Below are 22,263 nucleotides of genomic sequence, written 5' to 3' on the forward strand. Positions count from 1 at the left end.
TTTCACATCACCTGCTACCTGGTTCTTTTAACTGGGGGTGTCAGAGAGTAAACCTAAAACCTGTTCTGCATGCCAAGCAGGCATTCCGCCACTGAGCTATGGACCCTCTCAGGGCTTTATTTCTGGGAAAAGAAGTCATGGAACTCAGTGGGTTGCCAGCACAGGGGGCAACTCCTGGCGGGAGGTGATGCCTCTGGTACCACATGCGCACGTGCGAAGTGTGCGCGCACTTCCAGGACCACGCAATGACATCACTTTGGGTCAGCTGAAACAAGGGGAGGAGTTTTTTAAAGTTTAAATCACCTTCAGCAAAAATGGTCACATGGCTGGTGGCCCCGCCCCCTGATCTCCAAACAGAGGGGAGTTTAGATCGCCCTCCACACCATGCGCGGAGGGCGATCTAAACTCCCCTCTGTCTGGAGATCAGGGGTGGGGCCACCAGCCATGTGACCATTTTCAAGAGGCACCAGAACTCCATTCCACCACGTTCCAGCTGAAAAAAAGCCCTGGTCCCTCTTCATATGGAGGACATGGGATCTTATTGCAATGACATTTTTTCCTGTCAGCATGCTAACAAGCTGATTTCTGGCTTATTTCAGGCAGTTCTCTGAATCTGTTAACACAAGAAAAGTCAACTCTTTTTAAAAAAAATTAAAAGTCTTACATAATTAAAAACAAAGCTTTAAAAAACCTAAATTTATACATATTCTAATAAAACAAAAAACAAGAACAACTAATCAACATATAAAAACATACATAATACAGAAAAAACAACAAAAACAAACAACTAAAAGGTTTCCAATTTTCTCCAAAATAAATATTCGTTTCATGTCAAATCTACACTTTAAGGAATGAGTAACAGCTCTCTTTTTTCTAATGTCAAAATCCCTTAATCCAGAAATCCAGAAATCATAAAATTGTTAATCTATTTCATATAGGAAAAGTCAGCTCATAACTATTGGCACACAACTCCCAAATCCCCAGGACCCTCCAGTAAATTTTTGCTTCCCGGGGCAACTTGTAGAAAGCAGGAATAGAAAGCTAGGGACACATTTCCAATTACCTCTGTGTCCTTTCGTATGCCTCTGTTGGTGTCACAGCATGTTTTAAATCAGACCTACTGGTACAAGAGGAAGGTAATGGAAAGTGAATGCATGAATGAAAATGAGAAAAGAAGTTTGGCGTTATAGACGGAAGCGTGTGAAACAAGTCATCAGTTTAAATTGTTTTCTCTTCTTTCAGCCATCTCCATCTCCTCCTGTGACTGGAGGAGGGGAGGGACAGCCCACTGTGGTTTCTTGAAGAAATGCCCACCCGCACTGCATAATTAGCTAAGCAAAAAAGACAGGATCCTGCCCCCAAGGAGTTTATAATCTAAATGACAACAGAGAAGGAGAGAAAAGGGAGGCAATGGCAAGACCAATGAGTGGATATTTACTTATGTGGCCCAACTTAACTTAGAGCCAAGCTACAAGTGATGCCTTACACAGGTTGGACACTTGTCAGCTTCCCTCAAGTTTTGATGGGGAATGTAGGCATCCTGGTCTTGCAGCTTGGCTCTCCATTACAGCTGCAAGACCAGGATGCCTACATTTCCCATCAAAACTTGAGGGAAGCTGACAAATGTCCAACCTGTGTCAGGTGTCACTTGTAGCTTGGCTCTCAGTGATGTTGCTGAGTCTTGTAACTGGGTGAGTCAGGAGTTCCCTTCCAAGGCCATTAGGAACTGAGCACAAAACACCACCAAAATTCTGACCTGGCTCAAAATATGTCCTGTTTACCTCCAAACTGCCTTGAACCTAAGCAGAAGCAAACTTCTCCTAAGCCAGGGAGTCCCGGGTGCAATCAGCTATTGTGTTGTTTAGGCCATGATTGCTAGGCAGGAACAAGGGCTTTGCTTCTACCCACTAGAAGGAAAGAAGGCAGGATGGATAGATAGGGAGGCAGGCTAGAAAAGATGGTAACAAGTTGAAACTAAAGCTTTCTCCCCAGTGTGATTAGCAGCCAGCCCTGAAGCTCTGAGACGATGGTTGTTTCCACATACCCTTAAAGGGGTGGCCCACTCACTGAACACTGGCGGCTGTTCCTCGTGAATCCAGACGTCTCCATTTGCAAAACGGTTGCAGGCTGTCTGGCTTCCATTTTTTCGGTGCCTTTTTTGAGAATGCACTTTCTGCAATCCCAGAAACAGCGCCAAAAAAACAGAAGCCAAGTGGCCCGCTTCTGTTTTGCAAATGGAAACATCACTGGCGTTCTGTTAGTGTGCTGTCCCTTTAAGGGCATGCAGAAATGGCCCATATTTGCTCCACTTCACTCATTTAAATGTAAAGCTATGGAGTGTATTTTTAAGCTGAGCTGCAATGAGGGGAGCTCCGCCCTGCACCCTGCTATGCTTTAGGCTGGTGCTTGGAGCATTGTTCTTCCTGCCTAGGCCCGAGTACCAGACGCCAGGAGTGTTGGGAGAAAAGTGCTGAAATCCACCCAGCACGGTGAAGTACAGAGAAGGCTGCAGAATTAGCTCCCCTCACCTCTGTGCCCTGTTTTTGTTTTAAAAAATATTAAGACACCCTACTTCACCTCCCACTCGAGAATCCCAGGAAAAGGTCACACCCATGCCAGCTTATGCCTTCTTGTGCTCATAAGGACATAAGAAGAGCCCTGCTGGATCAGACGAGCAGTCCACCTAGTTCAGCAACCTCATCTACTCAGAGACCAACCAGTTGCTCTCATTCTGCCAGTTAGAAAGTGATACAATGGGGACATGTTATCCAAATGCCAAAAGTTGGAAGGGAGGATCCCTTAGGTGAGGGGTATATTTCCTGAACATTTTATTCCAGCTGGGTGGGAAAGTAACCCCCAGATGTGTTTTCTGCCAAAACTGATGGAAATAAATACCAAATTTATTTCCTGATATAGTTAGCTGTGCCCTGACCTGGATAGCCCAGGAGAGCCTGATCTTGTCAAAAGCTAAGCAAGGTCGGCCTTGGTTAGGAATTGGATGGGAGACCTCCAATGAAGACCAAGGTTGAAGAGGCAGGCTATGGCAAACCACCTCTGTTAGTCTCTTGCCATGAAAACCCCACCAGGGATCACCATAAGTCAGCGATAACTTGACTGGCACTCTCCACCATTCATCTCTGACCCTGACCTGGATAGCCCAGGAAAGCCCAATCTCATCAGATCTCAGAAGCTAAGCAGGGTTGGCCTTGGTTAGTATGGGAGACCTCCAACAAAGACCAAGGTTGCAGAGGCAGGTGATGACCAACTACCTCTCTTAGTCTCTCACCATGAAAACTCTCCCAGGGGTTGCCATAAATCTTGAGGGCAGGATTTCATTTTCATAATTAACTGTATTTCTGATATTAAAGAACCTGCAAAGGTTTTCAAAATGACAAAGACAACAGTCTCTCGAGCTGACTGTGTTGGTATGCCTCTGCAACTGGTTTCCTATCAGCTTGTGAATCTTGCAAAGAAATCTAAACTGTGGACCATTAATTTTTCCTTCCCTGAAAGAAGGTTTATTTTCACTTGCCTTCCAGAAGAAGGACGGAGGATGAAACACAGGGAAAGAGCACAACGCAGATGTCTGGCTAAGGCATGTCGGTGGAGGAAATGTCAACAACCTCAATCAACCTGAAAGGGAAGCTGTCATTTTGAACCGCTCTTTCCCCAATGGCAATTTAGTTCTGCCTTTTTCTTTTCTCTGAAAGGAGAAAAGAACAGACACAAATCAGAGGTAAAGGCAATCTCAGGATCATATACTCACCTGGGGCCAGGTACTAGACAAACACAGGTATCCTGGCTCCTCTGCACATTTTGCTGTTAAATATTTCCATGAAAATGCAGAAAACGTTAGTCAAATATCCATGGAATATGGGATCTCTGTAGTCAGTATCTGATATTTGATTACAGCTGATGTGCAGTGAAATGTGACATCCAGCAGTATTTGTTAGTTAACAGCTTACATAATGTTGAACAACTACGGTTTATTTGCAAGAAGTCTGGAGAAAGGAGGGGCTTGGGCAGAGAAGCTTAACCTGGGATTGTGAATGCAGACATCCCATATTAGTCAATATTTCCCAAACAGTGTACTGCAAAAGGACTGCTAGAGGGCCATGAGAAAATTTAAGTAAATAAGGAAGGCACCTGTAAACTTAGCATCTACTGCTACTGAGTTTCTGCATCAAGTAGGGATCTTCCATTTGTTCCCATTGAACAGACAGAACTGAATTACTTGCCTACATAGGAGGTTGCCAGTATGTCTGAACAAGTCACCATCCTAGGTTTGCTGTCTTCCCAGAAGGAGGTGCTCTCAGAACAGTGACTCATGCAGAAACACGGGGGGAGGTGCTCTCAGAACAGTGACTCATGCAGAAACAGAGGGGGGGGGTTGGTCCTCTGAGTTCATCATTCTTTCACACTCTTGGGAGGAAGTGTGAAAGTGAGGAATACCTCCCATTTTAATCCTGAAATTAAATATACATTGGCTGTCATTCTAAAGGCACTTTCCTGGGAGTGAGTCTCATTGAATAACATGGAACTTAATCCAGAGTAGATCTGTTTGGAATTTTCCCCTAAATCTATCAGACGTTTGGGTCGCTCTGCCATACTGAGATAGCACTCCTTCTCCACAACCGTGCTGGCACCACCATCTCCATCTGGAACCTAGAGAGGAAATGTCTGGGATCAGTAAACCAAAGAACTAGCAGACAGCTGTCTGACTTTGGCTAGCTCAAGCCTGAGTGACAGCTCTTTCCAAATCCATAACCATCCACCTCCCTCTACTGATTCGGAGTGCAGCAACTGTATCCGTCTAGCGCTATACAGTGTGACCTTATTTGCTGCTTCATCACAAGAGATCTGAATTGCTGGGTAATTGCTGCATCTATTTTTTAATTGAAACGAAAGCACCGGGTTCAAATATAGAAAGTAACCAGGGGCTCTTTTACCCACCCACCCCCTTTAAATGGACTTTTCAAAGGAAATAGACAGACACAATTAATTAAGTATGGAAGCACAGCCTGGCTTTCTAGTAAAAAAAAACCTGTAGACCATTTCTGTGGTTTTTCATGCCTGGAAACAAAAGACATGCAAAACTCTCAAAGGTGACTGAGAGCTGCGGAAAAGTGATATCGTTGAGAGGCTGGAGGAGGAACGTTTATGTGTTTGGCTCTTGGGATGGCTCTTTCCCACCTACAAGCTCTCCATCTGCCTGGTTTATTCCAGTCACAGAATTGCTCTTTTTTCAAGCACTGAGAGAGCACAGCGACATGTGATGCAGATCATTTGGAGTGTCACCAATAGCAGAAAGGATATCAGACTCATCATTACTATACATAACTAGTGAGAAAAGGGAACTGCCTTTGCCACTGATGTTGTGTCTAGGGCCTAAGGGTACGTCCTGGACTCCTGGGTGAGACCTGCACGTTTTTCCTTTATAAGCAGTGGGGGTCCGTGATTCGGAGAGGGACCACAGCCTAGGGCAGGGTTCCCCAATCTTTCTGAGCCTCTGGGCACTTTTGGATTTTGAGAACAGGGAGTAGATGCTACTTAGGGTTGGCAGCCTCCAGGTGGTGGCTGGAGATCTCCCAGAATTACAAGTGATCTCCCAGTGACAAAGATCAGTTCCCCTGGAGAAAATGACTGCTTTGGAGGATGGACTCTATGGTATTATACTCAATTGAGGCCCCTCCCCAAAGCCTGCCCTCTCCAGGCTCCCACCCCCAAAATCTCCAGGAATTTCCCAACCTGGACCTGGCAACCCTAATGCCACTACAAAATGGCTGCCACAGGAGAAGGGCAGCCATTTTGTAGAAGCTAAGGTCTGGAGATCTCCCAGAAGTACAACTGATCTCCAGACTACAGAAATCAGTTCCCTGAGAGAAAATGGCTGCTTTGGAGGATGGACTCTGTGGCATTATAGCCTGCTAAGGTCCCCCCACCCCTCTCCAGGTTTGCCAGGCAAGGAAATGGGAAATGGGAAGAGCTGGGAACTTATTGGTGGGGGAGGGGACACATGATCATCATCCCCATGTGATGATGCAACTTTAAATGCAACCCAGATGCCACAGCATGGCGAACTTTTGGCAGAGTGTCACTGCCACACGCTGTTTACATACGGAGATCACCCTGCCAGATTATGAGTTCAGAGGGTATCATAGTGGTATACAGGGCTTTTTTTCTGGGAAAAGAGGTGGTGGAACTCAGTGGGTTGCCCTCGGAGAAAATGGTCACATGGCTGGTGGCCCCGCCCCCCTGATCTCCAGACAGAGGGGAGTTGAGATTGTCCTCTGCGCCGCTTGGCGGCACAGAGGGCAATCTAAACTCCTCTCTGTCTGGAGATCAGGGGGCGGGGCCACCAGCCATGTGACCATTTTCAAGAGGTTCCGGAACTCCAATCCACCACGTTCCAGCTGAAAAAAAGCCCTGGTGGTATATATCTAAGAGGGAGCGTTCCCCCAAAGCCTTTTGCTAAGAGTATCTTTATCAAGCCCAGACATCTGATAGCTAAGCCACAGTGAGTCACATCTTTTTTTTCCCCTGAATCAAAACTAGAGGCAAACATCACTCTTGCATCTGAGAAGGTTTCCCTTTAGAACATACCTGTACTGGCAACCACACCCCTCAGAGAGTCATCACCTTCTATTTCATAAAGAGTTCTTGTTCTAGGCAAGCTGCCTGGTTGGAATGGGCTGAGCCCAGAGCACACAAAGACACAACAGGGCCTCTTTCTAGGAATGGCTTATTCTGAACTGTCTCTTGCAAATAGTTAGAAGAATTACTTGTCCCAGAGGAGCCTAAGAGGAAAGAGTCAAGGCCAGAGCAGTGAATCATTCAGAGACATAACAGCCCACTTTCCTCAACACACAATTTGGGAAGTATCAGCTTAGATCAAGTAGACCTGTCTTTACCAATATGCTGGCAGTGCAAATCCTAGACAGAGTTACAGTTTCCTTCATCTATTGGAGCTAGGATTGCACTGGAAAAGAAGCCACAGTTGGCTTTTATTAATTATTACTCTTTCAGAGCTGGCTTCCATGTCTACATTAAGGTTAAATGAGCTTTTCATGATTGTTATGATGGTAATTAGCAATGATGAACTATGCAGAACAGAGAGCAATGAACACTGTCCCGAACAAGATAACATTTTCGTTATTTCAATATAATCAACTATTAAGCCAAGGCAGGCTGACTTCTCTGTGATCAACTGCGCTGTATGAGGTCATGCTCACTTAAGAGTTTCCTAGCTTCTGTGATGAAAACCCAAGCTGGTCTCGCAAAGCTTTTCCATGTGAGAAGGAAAATTGAAGGGATGTGTAGTTTTCTCATGCAAACTCGGTCTGCACATCTCACACCCCAGGAATATAAGCTTCAGCTATTTGTAATGCCACCTGCAGTGCCATGTCTCTGAAAATTTCCTCCGGATCAGATGGCCAGCAAACTGTGTTAGATTGCTGGATTAGGATTTGGGCAGTCCTTCCCCATTCTTCCATGAAAGCTAGTTAGTGACCAGTGTGATGTGGTGGCAAAAAAGGCAAACTCAGTCTTGGGTTGTATCAAAAGGGCCATTGCGTCGAAGTCGCAGCAGGAGGTCATCATAGTCCCTCTCTATACTGCCTTGGTCAGGCCACACCTGGCCTTACTTCAAACAGGATGTGGACAAAATTGAGAGGCTGCAGAAGAGAGTGACGAGGATGATCAGGGGTCTGGAGACTGAGCCCTGTGAGGAAAGGCTGAGGGCCTTGGAAATGTTTAGTTTGGAGAAGAGGAGATTGAGGGGGGACATGATTGCCCTCTTTAAATATTTGAAAGGCTGTCATTTGGAAGAGAGCAAGGAGCTGTTCCAGTTGGCAGCAGAGGGTAGGACCCAAAACAACGGGCTTAAATTACATGCAGAAAGGTACCGGCTGAATATTAGGAAAAACTTTTTCACAGTCAGAGTAGTTCAAAGGTGGAATCAGGTGGTGAGCTCCCCTTCACTGGCAGTGTCCAAGAAGAGGCTGGATGAATATTTGTCAGAGATGCTTTAGGCTTATCCTGCATTGGGCAGGGGTTTGGACTAGATGGTCTGTATGGCCCCGTCCAATTCTGTGATTCTGTGATTCTGTGACCATAGATCAGATACTCTCTGTCATCCTAACCCACCTAATAAGGCTGTTGTGAAGTTAAAAAGGAGGAGGGGATTTTTGAAAAGAATAAAATGGGAAAGAACCCTTGACAATAGCTTGCGACATATACTGATGAAGGGAGTTTACCTACGCTAGCCACTGATTGACTGTAAGGCCAGGGAGCCATAGGTAGGTTGCCAAGCTGAGTAAAACCATAGAGTTTCTGGCGATTCCTACAGCTATCCTTTGTCACTTCTGGGTTGTACCCGGAAATGACATAGCAATCTTGGTGACGTTGCTGTTTTTTATTTTATTTTTCTCCCGCCATCTCAGCATTCAAGTAAATGCTAGCTGCTATAAGCATGGGGGGAGGGGGGGCTGATAATGGGGCTCAGCGCCTCTTGGCACAATTCTGTGAGGAAAATAAATAAATACTGTGCCCAAAAGAATGTTGTCATTGTTACTCCCATTTGCTTAAAACCAACACATTTTTTTTTTAAGAAAGGAAGACAGGTGAACAATATTGTAAGTCCAGTTTAGGTACTCAATTAGGGAGAAAGGTGGGATATAAGTATGAATTTTTTAAACGAAGCATTTGAACCAAAGAAGAGATCGTCTACTTTTGAAGTATCCATCTTATTAATTATTTTAAGTGATATCTTTGCCATTTTAAAAATATATTGAGGGAGCCACATAGCAGAAAGGTAGACAGAAACATTCTTAAACAATAAACCGAAAGACAGAAACTAGCACAGGGCTGAGAGTTAAGCTAGTAATGCCGGGGCTGTCAACAATTGAGCTTTTAGTGGCTGTAATTGATATTTAATGAGATCAATATTTGTTTTAATTTAGTGCTATCCATCCCATATGTTTGAAAAGGGGAACAGGCCATAAATTGAAATTAGGAGGTGTGATGAATAGTAATCAATTACAAATAATTTGTCAGGTCCAGTATATATCTAAACTGTACTGACTCCATTTTCTAATGCTTCTAGTGTTTAAGTGCTTTCTCCCCAGGTGCACCAGTTCCCAGGCAGCATTCCCACCGGAGGCGACTGTTTTGTCTAACACTGTTCCACCAAGCATTGGCCTTGAAGGAGAGCAGCTTCCCAGGACTGAAGGATGTTGTTTTGAGAACTGTGGGGGGAGGCTGTTCCAGATGGGTATTGTTACTCTGTATCCTATGCTTGCTCTTCATTGGTAACAATGATCATGTACCATCCTGAGTCTCCTATTCAGGACAGTGGACTATAATGGACCTTTTCTGCAATAAAACTTCCTTTGCCAGACACTGGACTTATTCTTGCTTCTAAAGGGAACCTTGCAGAGAGTGCCTTATCTAGCCACAGTCTGACATTTTGTTACCAATCATGCCTGAGTCGGGCCCAGCGGAATCCAAGGTAGTCCCGGACAGGGATCCTTTGTTTGATCCGTATGCGTCCCCCGACAGTCAAACAGTGCAACCCCAAGAATCGCAGGTGCCAGCCGGGGCTGGTGCTTCGACGCCTACACCGCCTCTCATCGACCTCAGCAGTGAGGGGACAAGGCCGAGGGCTACGGCTCTTCCCTTGCTCTCGCTACCCACCCCGTCGGAGTGGGGAGCCCGACCCCGAGAAACACGGGAGCGCCAGGCCGGAGGGCTACATCCAAGAGTTTCGATGGACGGGCGCCGAAGCCTAGAGACGGTCCCTGAGCTGGACAGCAGCCAACCGTGGCTGTTTTGGAACCGGACGACCGAACGGACGGACGGGAACACATCTCACCGCGGCGCCCTGAGTTGGGATTATTCGGAACTTGCCCCGTGGAAAGAGCCAACGGAAGTTCCTGAGCAAAGTTGGGTGCAAATACAAAGCCGTACCCATGCTGTAGACTCCGGCATCTCGGCCGTGACGGGCCTAGCCAAAGGAATTCTAGCAGCGAGATCGCGAGTCGATCAAGGCGATCCTCCGCCCTGGGGGCCGTTTTCCCCGGTGAGTACAACTGAGGGAGGTTCCGTGATGGGGCAACCGGGTCCTAGCCGAATGCAACAGTTGGAAGCTAGGCTGATCGATATGGAGGAAAGTTTGGCTCATGCCATTCACCTAATCTCGTCAATGGGGGCAGGAGAGAGAATCTCGCCTGAAGAAATGGCGATACAAATTGCCACCCTTCAAAGTGTCATGTCCTATCCAGTGGAGGTCGACCCGCAGCAGCCGCTACCTTCGGGAGAGGAGGAATCCTACCCTGAAGAACCGGGAGAATCGCCCGCGGAACACCCTGGACTAAACGAAACTCCGCCGAGCGGGGATACTCCAGCTGAGGTGCCCGGAGGGACTCCAACGGAACCCCCTAAATTGGACGGGGATCCGTCTCCCGAGGAGACTCCAGCGGAGGAGCCAAGAGAAGGAGAGGGACCAACCCGTCCAACCGAGACGACAGTGATACACCCTCCCGCTTCTCCAACAACAGTTCGGCCGGGTCAGACGGAAGAACTCCCGGCCCCTTCTGAGGAGGAATTACCGCAACGACCGCTAGAAGTGGTTCCTATTCAGCAAACCCCGGGGGAAGATCTACCGGCGCCACAAGACCAGCCTGTGCGTCCCAGAGACACGACACCAAGAGGGGCAAGCCCGCGCGGCCCACCACCCATTAAGCCTTCGCCGCTGCGGCCCCTTCCGCTTCGACCACAACTAACCCCGCCGCTGCAGCCGATACGTTTGCCACTGGAGCAGCCCGTAAGACCACCTCCGAACCAACCGATGGGGCCTACACCACTACGACCCCACCAACCCACCCCTCAGCGGCCGATCATTACTCCGCCGCACCGACCACCTCCACTTCAACCGCTACGGCCAGCACCTCCTGCATTGCCACCAGCCAGACCGAGATTGCAGCCGCCTGCCCGACCCAGACTGCAGCCACCAGCCCAGCCGAGAGCACCACCACCAGCCCAGCCGAGAGCACCACCGCCAGCCCAGCCGAGGCCGCTACCCCCGGCTCAACCGGTGATGCCGCCGCCAGCGCAACCAGCACCGCTAGCACAACCGGGTCCCCCCATACCTCAAGTGCCATTGATGCTTCCGGCGGACTTCTACCCAGCACCGGCTCCGAGGCAAGACCTCCCAATGGGTTGGGTGAAACTGGAAGCCACTTTTGATGGGGATCCCTCCAAACTGGGCTTTTTTCTAGTGCAAGTCGTGCAATTCTTCAACCGGTGGGGACACCTCTTCGGCAGCGAGGCCAGCCAAATTGAACATCTCGGCTCCCGCTTACAAGGGAAAGCAGCGGACTGGTACGTAGGACTATATAATATCGGGGCCCCAGAACTCGATACTCTCCAAGGGTTGGTAGATGCTATTCGAGCACAATATGAAGACCCCTTAGAGGAAACCAGGGCCCGAACAGAATTGCAGGCCATTAAACAGGGCAGCATGTCAGCGAGAGACTATATCACGAAATTCCGACAATTGGCTGCCAAATGCCCTAGGTGTGAGGAGTCCACCAAAATCATCCTGTTCAAGCAAGGACTAAACCCGAGACTTTTGGACAGAGCCCTCATGCAGGACAATCCCCCTACCTTGTTAGGTTGGATCCAACTTGCATGCGAAGTTGAGAATCGCATTTTGGAAGTCCGTTTGGTTGAACAACAACAACAAACGGGACAAAGAAGACCCTTGACTTTGCAGAAGGGAGGACGGGGAGCTGGGTACGCCACCCGTGGAGCGAGAGATGCTAGATGGCAACAAGGGCTGTGTTTGCAATGCGGACAAGCTGGTCACTTTGCAGCACAATGCCCCTACCGGCCTGTGCAAAGACCTCCGCTTCAACTAAGGCGCCCAACCCTTGCTCCATTTCCTACTCTCCAACGCCCGATTCCCGCACCTCGAGCGAACAGAGGCCGCGGCGCTTCCCAAAGGCCCGCCTCAGAGAGGGCACTAGAAGCGGAAGAAGTTATGGAATACGACCCCGCTTCCCCAAACGCAGAAGTCAATCCAGAGAGCCCCCAGTCGGGAAACGAGATGGATCTGTCGTAAAAGGGCCCAAACGACAGATCCGCCCCAAGCCCGTTCCTGCACCGAACCGGCCACCTGGGTCCATTTTATTCATGCCCGTGACTCTGATCAACCCAGAGAGAAAAATGCACATTCGAGTGCAAGCTCTAATCGACTCGGGCTGCTCAAGAGACATCATAGCCCCTGCTCTAGTTAATGGACTGGTTTTACCAACTCGGGATTTACAAAATCCAGTAATCTTTGAACAAATGGATGGTACCAACATGAATCCTGTTACAACTGAAACCATCCCGGTGATCACAGGCATGGGACAACATTGGGAGAAGAGGTCCTTTGTCATCAGCTCTACTGCCAAGTACCCGTTAATCCTAGGCAGCAAATGGCTATGTGATCACAACCCCTACATAGACTGGGCACAGGGATGCATTACCTTCAGTCACGCCAACTGTGAAAATCACCGTTGGAATCAAAACTGGGGCGAAGACCCTACTCAGAAAGAAAAGGCCCTCCTTACCCAAGAAGAAGTCAACCAAATACCCGAACCTTACTGGCCTTTTCTAAACGCTTTCTCGGAGGAGGAAGCGGACACTCTACCCCCGCATCGACGAACGGACTGTGCGGTGGAAATCTTACCAGGAGCCTCGCTACCCAAAGGACGACTCTACCCCATGAGTCTCCATGAACGCGAAGAGCTCCGGAAATTCATCGACACCAACCTTCAACGTGGGTTCATCCGCCCAGCCTCTAGCCCCCACGCCGCTCCGGTCCTCTTCGTAAAAAAGAAGGATGGGGGACTCAGACTCTGCACAGATTTCCGGGGACTGAACGCAGTGTCCACCAACAACGCCTATCCTCTACCGCTCATCCGAGACCTTCTCAACGTCGTGGCCCAAGGTAAGATCTTTACGAAATTAGATCTAAAAGATGCCTACTTCCACGTTCGTATCAAGGCAGGGGATGAGTGGAAAACCGCGTTTAATACGCCCCTCGGACAATATGAATACTTAGTTATGCCTTTTGGATTGACGGGAGCCCCGTCTGTATTCATGTCCATGATAAACGAAGTTCTACACGAATTTCTGTACAAAGGGGTGGTGGTGTACCTTGATGATGTTTTAATTTATTCGGACACCGAGGAAGAACATGTTCAAATGGTACAAAAGGTCCTAGCCACCTTGATGAGGAATAAACTGCCCATCAAATTGTCCAAATGTGAATTCCATAAAACAGAACTCACTTACCTTGGGTATTGTATCTCCCAAGAGGGTCTGAAAATGGATCCAGCCAAAATACAGGCGATACAAGATTGGCAAACGCCCACCACCCGCAAAGAACTGCAATCCTTCCTGGGTTTTGCCAACTTTTATAGAGACTTCATAGCAAATTTCGCCCAAATCACGCTCCCCTTAACAGAACTGCTGAAAACCAAAGATAAAGGGGACCAAGCTAAGAAGCCCTCTTCCAAATTACAATGGACCCCCGATTGCCAAACGGCTTTCGACTGCCTAAAAGAGCAATTTGTAACAGAACCCATCCTCTCCCACCCCAACGAACAATCCCCCTTCATAGTACAGGTCGACGCCAGCGATACGGCGATAGGGGGGGTTTTGCTACAGAAGGGGGAGGATGGAAAATTGCGTCCTTGTGCGTTCTTGTCTAGAAAATTTTCTGCGGCGGAAAGGAATTGGAATGTGTGGGAGAAGGAGGCCTTTGCAGTAAAAGCAGCCCTTACTAACTGGAGACATTGGCTGAAGGGGGCGCGATACCCTTTTGAGGTCTGGACAGATCATAAAAATTTGGAGGCCCTCCGGAGCCCACGCAGACTGAATGCCAAGCAATTGCGGTGGGCGGAATTCTTTTCGAAATTCAACTTCACTCTAAATTATCTCCCGGGCAAAACTAACTTTTTGGCGGACGCCCTATCGCGCATGCCCCAACATAGGAGCAAACGGGCGGAGACGGTCGACACGGTCTTCTCGCCTAAGCAACTTGGGGGCGTGGTGACTACTCGCAGCCGCGCCAAGCAGCCCCTCCCAGCCAACCAAGAATGGAAATCGAAACTTAAAGCTGAAATAGAGAAGGAGGGGGATAGAGCTCCGCGGAGCAAACTGACCCAATCCCCACAAGGGGATTGGTTGGCCGGGGGCAAATTGTATGTCCCAGACAGCCTCAGACTGGAAATTTTGCAGCGCTGTCATGATGCTCCCACTGCTGGACATTATGGGTATCTAAAAACTTTGCATCTCGTCCAAAGACAATTCTGGTGGCCGGGCATGCGCAAAGACATTTCCCAATACGTTAGTTCCTGTCCTGTTTGCCTCAGCGCCAAAACCAGGAAAGGGAAGCCTCCGGGTCTCCTGCAACCATTGGAAACGCCAAACAGACCCTGGGACGTAATATCCATGGATTTTATTACTGATCTACCTATCTCAAAAGGACATAATTGTATTTTAGTGGTGGTAGATCTGTTCTCCAAACAAGCACATTTTATCCCCTGTACTGCTATACCCTCCGCGCGAAAGCTAGCGGATCTGTTTTTAAAACACATCGTGAAATTACATTCTTTTCCGTCCAAGGTGATTTCGTATCGCGGCGGACAGTTCGTTGCCAACTTCTGGCGGGAGCTTTTGAAAATGTTGAATATTGAACAAGGCATCAGTTCAAGCCACCACCCACAAACCGACGGACAATCCGAAAAGACTAACCAAATTTTAGAACAATTCCTTCGTTGCTACATTAATTTTCAACAAGATAATTGGGTGGACCTTCTCCCCCTAGCCGAATTCTCCTATAACAACAGTGTACACGCTTCAACGGGAGAGGCTCCATTCAAAATTGTGTACGGGACTCACTTCGATCCCTTCCCGTTAGACGCACCCCCTCTCCATTCCTCTAAACTGCCAGATGTATCTTCATGGTGGGGGGAGGCGGCGCAGCAGTGGACTCTTATTAAGAAACACCTTGAAAAAGCCAAACTGGATTACAAAAAATACGCAGATCGCCATCGTGTGGCCGAATGGGAATTACAACCTGGAGATCATGTGTATATTTCCACAAAAAACCTAAAGCTAGCTCAAACCAGCCGCAAACTCGCTCTAAAATTCCTGGGACCTTTTCCTGTGCGCAAAATAATAAATAAAGTAACTGTTGCTGTAACTTTGCCCAAAAACCTGCGCCATGTGCATGATACGTTCCACGTCAGCCTTCTAAAGAGAGCTCCCACCGACAACAAATGGCACATCAAAGCTCCACCCATTCCAACTTTGATTGACGACCAAATACACTATGAGGTACAACAAATCTTGGACTCTAAGCTCAAGCGAAACCAGCTTTTTTACCTCATTCGCTGGAAGGACTTTGATTCTGGTTACGATGAATGGGTGAACTCTGCACATGTTCATGCTCCTAGATTAACCAAAGCTTTTCATACTCGCTATCCATATAAGCCAGGGGGGGATCTATTTTAAGGGGGGCAGAATGTCAGGTCCAGTATATATCTAAACTGTACTGACTCCATTTTCTAATGCTTCTAGTGTTTAAGTGCTTTCTCCCCAGGTGCACCAGTTCCCAGGCAGCATTCCCACCAGAGGAGATTGTTGTGTCTAACACCGTTCCACCAAGCATTGGCCTTGAAGGAGAGCAGCTTCCCAGGACTGAAAGATGTTGTTTTGAGAACTGTGGGGGGAGGCTGTTCCAGATGGGTATTGTTACTCTGTATCCTATGCTTGCTCTTCATTGGTAACAATGATCATGTACCATCCTGAGTCTCCTATTCAGGACAGTGGACTATAATGGACCTTTTCTGCAATAAAACTTCCTTTGCCAGACACTGGACTTATTCTTGCTTCTAAAGGGAACCTTGCAGAGAGTGCCTTATCTAGCCAAAGTCTGACATAATTGTGCTATGTTCTCTTCCCTTTGCTAGACATACTTCCCCCGCCTCCGCTCCTTTGAGTGGCATTCAAAGCAATCAATGTATTTGTGTCTGTAAATCGCAAGAAATCCACAGTAGCTTCCGAGTTCCTTTTCAACAGCCCTTTCGACCGAGGAATATTAAAAGCCACTATTGGGGCGCAGGGGGTTTTCCTCCACAGAGTTTAGTGGAATAGTTTCAGCTCTTGGGGAAAGCTCCAGGCACAGAACTTTAATGGCCCGCTTGCCATTTTGCATCCTTAAATGAAGGACTGAATGCTAGTTCACTGAATTTAATAGGGATATAAATTCAGCGTACTCCTATCCCTTAGAAGATTGTCCTTTCTGTTTCCGAAGTGGTTTGGCACTCTGACCTTGCCTAGCAGTTAAAATTCCAAAGGCTCAGTGTGGCTGCGTTGGTGAAAGAATACCATTGCACAAGCGATTTAAATTGGAGCCAAATTACTCATTGTTTTCATGAATATGTTGGGCAGTGTTAGGGGGGAAATGCTCCATTTAGGGCTCTCTTTTTTTAGGCTGAGTTTGGAAAAATGATTGCTTACTCATGTACGTTGCCTCTTACTCTCACTTGCCCTCACTGCTGCCTCTGTGTGCTTGTGTGTGTGTGTTATATGTCATTAATTCACTTCTGACTTATCATAACCCTATGCTGACCTCTAAGACATCCCATCATTAACAGCCTCACTGTCAGAGTGTCAGTTTGCTGTTCAGTCTCGAGCCATAGCTACGCCAGGTTCTCATGTTATAATCTGTAGCTGTTTAGTTCTCTCCCTCCAGGCCCAGGTGCTGTCCAGGCCGCCTATATCCATGGGAGCGAAGAATTCTCTTATCACCCCGTTCCAGCCAACCTTGACGTCCTCATCTTCCCAGGCTCTCTAGACAGGTCTAAGGGGGGAGGCTGGGAATGGGTGTCTGAAATGTTGTTACTTTCATTTTGTGTGTCATTCTCAACAAAGCTTTGGTTCAGTCAAGGGCCTCAAGTCCTTGGATCATGGAACCCTGTATCCTGATCATACTCTTCCAATAAACCTTTTGAAACCAAGAGACCTTGTGGTTCTTGCAGAAGGGGGGAGACGAACTCTAGATAACTGGGATTCCACAGTCTGACACTCACTCAGATCTTGCAAACTGGAGGACATGGCTTCCTTCATTGAGTCCAGGCATCTTGAGTCTTCCTCTTTTCCTGCTGCCTTCCACCTTTCCTAGCATGATTGACTTTTTCCAGTGAATCTTGTCTTCTCAAGATGTGCCCAAAGTACAATAGCCTCAGTGTTGTCATTTTAGCTTCCTGCTATCTTTACCTTTTGAAATTCAATTCTTCATTGTATGATGCCAATTTGAGTGAGAACGTGCAACCCAAGGACAAAGCTCCAACGGCAAGCAAGGGAAACAAAGAGACAGAAGGGGGGGGGTTAAAATCCAAGGGAAATATTTGTGCAATCTAAGTGTTCAGGAGAAGGGAAGCCCTACCAGAATTGCTAGATTTCTACACAACAATCAAAGCCTCGATCCATTTACTGAGTTTTTGCATGTAAATAGAAACAAAACAAATTCTGCTTCAGGATCAAGTGCACGTGATGAGTAAAGAAAGCAGCAAGTGCCCCAGACTCCATAGCCACACCCATTATTCATGGACTGGCATGCCAATGATGGACCCATGCTAGCCATATATGGAAGCAGCCAACCAATGCTGTCCATTTCTGTGACATCTTCCTACCCCAATCTACCCATGGGACAGAATGAGGGCCGTGCTTGATTCTGTGAAGAAGCTTAATGATTAAATGGCTGGGCTACAAATTGGCACTCTGCTAGTTCAACTCGAACGACTGCCATGAACTGTGCAGGTGGCCTTGGGTAAGCCACTCCTCTCAGTCCCAGCTCGCCAGCTGGTAATGATAACACTGACTCTGAGTGGGGCACTAAGCTGTCCAGAAGGGTGGTTTTATTGTAGTAGTAGTAGTAGTAGTAGTAGTAGTAGTAGTAGTAGTAGTAGTAGTAGTAGTAGTAGTAGTAGTTGTTGTTGTTGTTATTGTTATTGTTGTTACACTGCTGCTATTCCTGACTCTTGTGAGGTCCTGACTAGAGATGGGCATGAACAGCAATACCAACAAAAAAAGCCATGAACAGCCCAATCTGCTGTTCGCGAACAAGCTGTTCATGAGGCCCCATTCTAAACGAACAGGTGGTCATTGCAAGCCTCGTTCATTGCTGTTCATTGCTGTTTGTCAAGCCAGACAGTCTGGCACCTGCAATCAATTCCCTTGGCAACTTAGGCAGGGATTTCTGAACTCTGTCTGAACTCCTGCTGTTGCCCTGGAAACCCCAATCTAAGCCCAATTTAGCTTGATAGGCAGGTCTTCCTTTCAAGTGTGGAGCTCCACATTTGTTACAAGGGAGCAAAGACCAGGGGGGAGGGGGGGCTCCCAGCTCTGGCTTAGTTTGCAGACAGTGGAGAGGGAGAGACAGTTGCTGTTGACATTTTGATAGAGAGAGTGAATTGGAGCTTGAATTTTCTTTGTGTGTGGTGGGATAGGGATCTACCCCTTCAAGTTCCAGAGCTGCTGCCAGGCGCTGGGCCAAGCTATTCCTGCTGCCTGCTCAGGTAGGTTTCTGGGAGTGGTGCAGTAGGGATCTACCCCTTCAAGTTCCAGGGCTGATGCCAGGCTCTGGGGCCAAACTATTATTTATTACTGGTACCTTTCTGGGAGTGGTGCAGTAGGGATCTTGACCAAACTTGGATGGTGGCTGGAGGAGAGCCTGCTGGTCCCCACAAACAGCCAGCCACGAACATGTTCATGAACAGGGCCATGTTTGTAGTTGTTTGTGAGTCCCTGTTAATGGATGGCAACAAACAATGAACATCATGTTCTTTTTTTTTCTGTTCATGCCTTATCTTCAGTTTTACATGTATGGTAAAAAAAAATCCAGGATTTGTTCCCATCAGTTCTCTCAAGCACCATCTGAGAACCAACTCCCTGCTGGCCTCCCTTCTGCTCTCCGGCAATGGGGATTACTTACAAACATCATTCAAGTCCATGGCTGCAGGCAATATTCTGATGCAAAGCTGGGAAAATCTGTGGCATAAGGTGTGGCTCATCAGCTTGCACCACAGACCGGCCAACCTCCCTCTGTTCGATTCCCCCCACCCTCCTGTAGCTAAGCCAAGATGGCATTAGCTGTTTGGGGCGGGGTTGATTTGCACCGCTGACACGAGCATTTAAATACTCAGCAGCTTCCAGGATGGAAATGTGGGCCATGAATAATGGATAGAGACAGATGTGTCTTCTCATATCTAATGTATAAGATGACTCTTCAAAGCTTGAGACAGCCACCAGCATGAAGCTGTCAAGTTCTAAAGCCTGTGACAGATGAGTGCTTCTACCTTTTCTCTGGTTCCCCACTATCAGCCACTTCTGCAGACAAACTAAAATATCACAGAGTGCACCTTTACAGGCTGGGCCTCCTCCGGGAGTCTTTACCTCCCTACTAGGACTGGAGAAAGGGGATCCCAGCACAGAAGTAGCTGAAGCAAAATCTCACAAGCCAGGACTGGGAAGTCTCACCAAGGAAATTCATTTCTTTCTCTCTGTAAAAGGGACTTTGTGGCTCTTGCCGTTATTCCTTGAAAGAACATCCACAAAGAGTCTGCAAGCTGGAATTTATGATGTAGAAGGAGATCAGAAGACCCTAAATGGTCTGGGCTTCCATTCAACATCGTCATCATCATCACAACAACAGCAACAATATTTGATTTATATACTGCCCTTCAGGGCAACTTAATGCCAAATAAGAGTGGTTTGCAAAGTGTCCTATTATTATCCTGACAACAATCACCCTGTGAGGTGGGTGGGACTGAGAGAGCTCTGAGAGAGCTGTGACTGACCCAAGGTCACCCAGCTGGTTTCAAGTGGAGAAGTGGGAAATCAAACCTGGTTCTCCAGATTAGAGTCCTGCTGCTCCACTAACACCAAACTTGCCGTTCCACAGATCCTCTTTTCTTCTCAAGCTCTGCTTGTTTCTCCTCCACCTGCAGAGGTGAGGCGGATGTTGAGCAGAGGTAGCACTTTGCCAGCGACGGCACCTCACTTTTAGAATGCTCCCTTTTGAAGCACCTTACTCTCTTTTGAGCACCAGGCCAAAACAGTACTTTTCTCCCAGGGGTTCCATCATTTTCTGCTTCTAAACATGAGGCCTGTTCTATGGATATCATTTGGGGCTGCTAAGTATTATTTGATGCTGTTTTATGGTTTGTTTTAATGCTTGCTTCAGTATTGACCATGTTTGTGTATGCTGTTTTATTATCTTGTGTTGCTTTTACTTTGTGAGCTGCTGGCCTCTAGAGAGGCAGTATGTGTACATTTTTAAAATAAATAAACAAAAGTGGTATTTTGCCTTTTTGGCATTCCTGCAGCTCTGGCGTGGGGTCCTGGCCTTTGACTAAATTGGTGTATCCCCCCGCCCCCGCCCCAGGGCCTACTGGACAACTCATATTTGAGAAGAATCTTCAGGAACATTCTGTGGAACCACAACAGCTCAGCCAAACAATACCAGAAGTTTAATTGCCACACCAGTCAGAAAAGAGACACCAAGTTGGATCTAAGGGCCACTTTATTAACTTTATACAGACAAAACAAGCCAAACTGCGGCAAGGACCTAAAGCGGTACAGGTCAAGCCACGGCGTCCCACCTGGACCACCGCCTTGACCTGTCTGGGCGAGCCCCGAAGCCCCAGGTGGGACCCATCCAGTGGATGGGGCGGACCCAGCCGGCCAGGCAAATTTGGTCACCCCCCTTTAAGCTCCTGACACCTCAGCCGTCAAGCAGTGAGGGAAAGGCCTCGCAGGCTGGGGTTCCCGAAGGCAGCCTGCCTGTGGGCCTGGCAGCCGTCACAGCAGTACCAGCCCTTTAGGCAGGCCCCTCTTCCCACATAGGGAAGCGCCAAGGGTGCTCACCGTCCCGCACCCTACTCCTACAAACCAGCCAGGACACTCCTAACAGGCACCACCTCAAAACAAATTTCTCAATCCCCAAGCATCGGTGTAAGGTAGGCAAAAAACCCCCCTTTACCACAGCCAATTCGGAAAGGAGGGAAAAAATTCCTACCTGGCCCCATAACGGCAGCCGGCTGATCCTACACCAATAAAATTAGGGAGAGGTGGGTGGGCCAAGCGACTGAACCGCACTGAGCTGGGAGGGCAGAGCTGCGTAGCTATGCTCGCTCAGCCCTCCCAGCACTTCCATATAAGGAAGGAGGGGGTGGTGCCGTCTATCCCTCCAGTGCGGCAATGGACGGCCCCTGGCTGAGCAGCGTAGCTGCTTGCCAGGAAGGGGCCGAATTGCCATAACAGCAAATACATTAGATATTGACTGTGTAGTCAGAATGTTACTGCTAATCAAGAACCATGCCCAATCTCTAATCTGAACAAAATTAATTCTGATGTTAGTAAAGAGCTATTCTGGTGCCTCACCATCTAATTTCAGTCAACCGAGCAGCAGGTGGTTGGAAGGTCACAAGGTTAAAGAGTCCCTCTGTAAATGTCTGCATGGCAGAGACCTCATCCAACTGGAACAGTTAGCCCATCTCCATGCCAAACAAGATCCAATTGGAATAATTTCCATTTTCCACCAGTCATTTCAGGCTTTGGGTGGGCTGTCTGACTATATATAAGCATGGGTCCTGCTTGTATAAGGGATTTCATTTGTTGGGACTGTGCTAGCTATGTACCAGTGAAGCTTTGTCCCCACCCCCACCCCACCCTACCACCACAAATGCACGGGATATTGGGAGAAGCTCAAGCTTCTCCTCTCAGTAGGCAGCTTGCTCTTTACAGAATGTGGAAGGGATGGAGCCAGTCGGACTGCATCCTTCCCCTCTGACAGACAGGCACAGAGGCACACCCACCTAAAAATGAGACACTTGTCATATTTGCTTGCATTAGAAGACAAGTGCTGGGGGATAGAATAGAGGCAGAAACAAGCTGTACAGCATTCCCCCTCACTACTATTAATGGACAAATTCCCCTTTCTCCCTTTCCTAAGTCTTCTGCAAATGCAAAGTGCCAAGCATTTTGTTCTGCCACTAATCCCTTCAGAACTTCTTTGAAGTTTCATTAGAATGCACATTTTGCCAAGCTTGCTTTCTGGAGGATTTACTTAGCAAGCTACAGAGTGCTTTCACACCTGATGGAAAGGATGTTCTGTCTTTGCATTTGCATAGCACTCTGATGTTC

This window comes from Eublepharis macularius, chromosome 17 (genome assembly GCF_028583425.1).
Source record: "Eublepharis macularius isolate TG4126 chromosome 17, MPM_Emac_v1.0, whole genome shotgun sequence".
Lineage (NCBI taxonomy): Eukaryota > Metazoa > Chordata > Lepidosauria > Squamata > Eublepharidae > Eublepharis > Eublepharis macularius.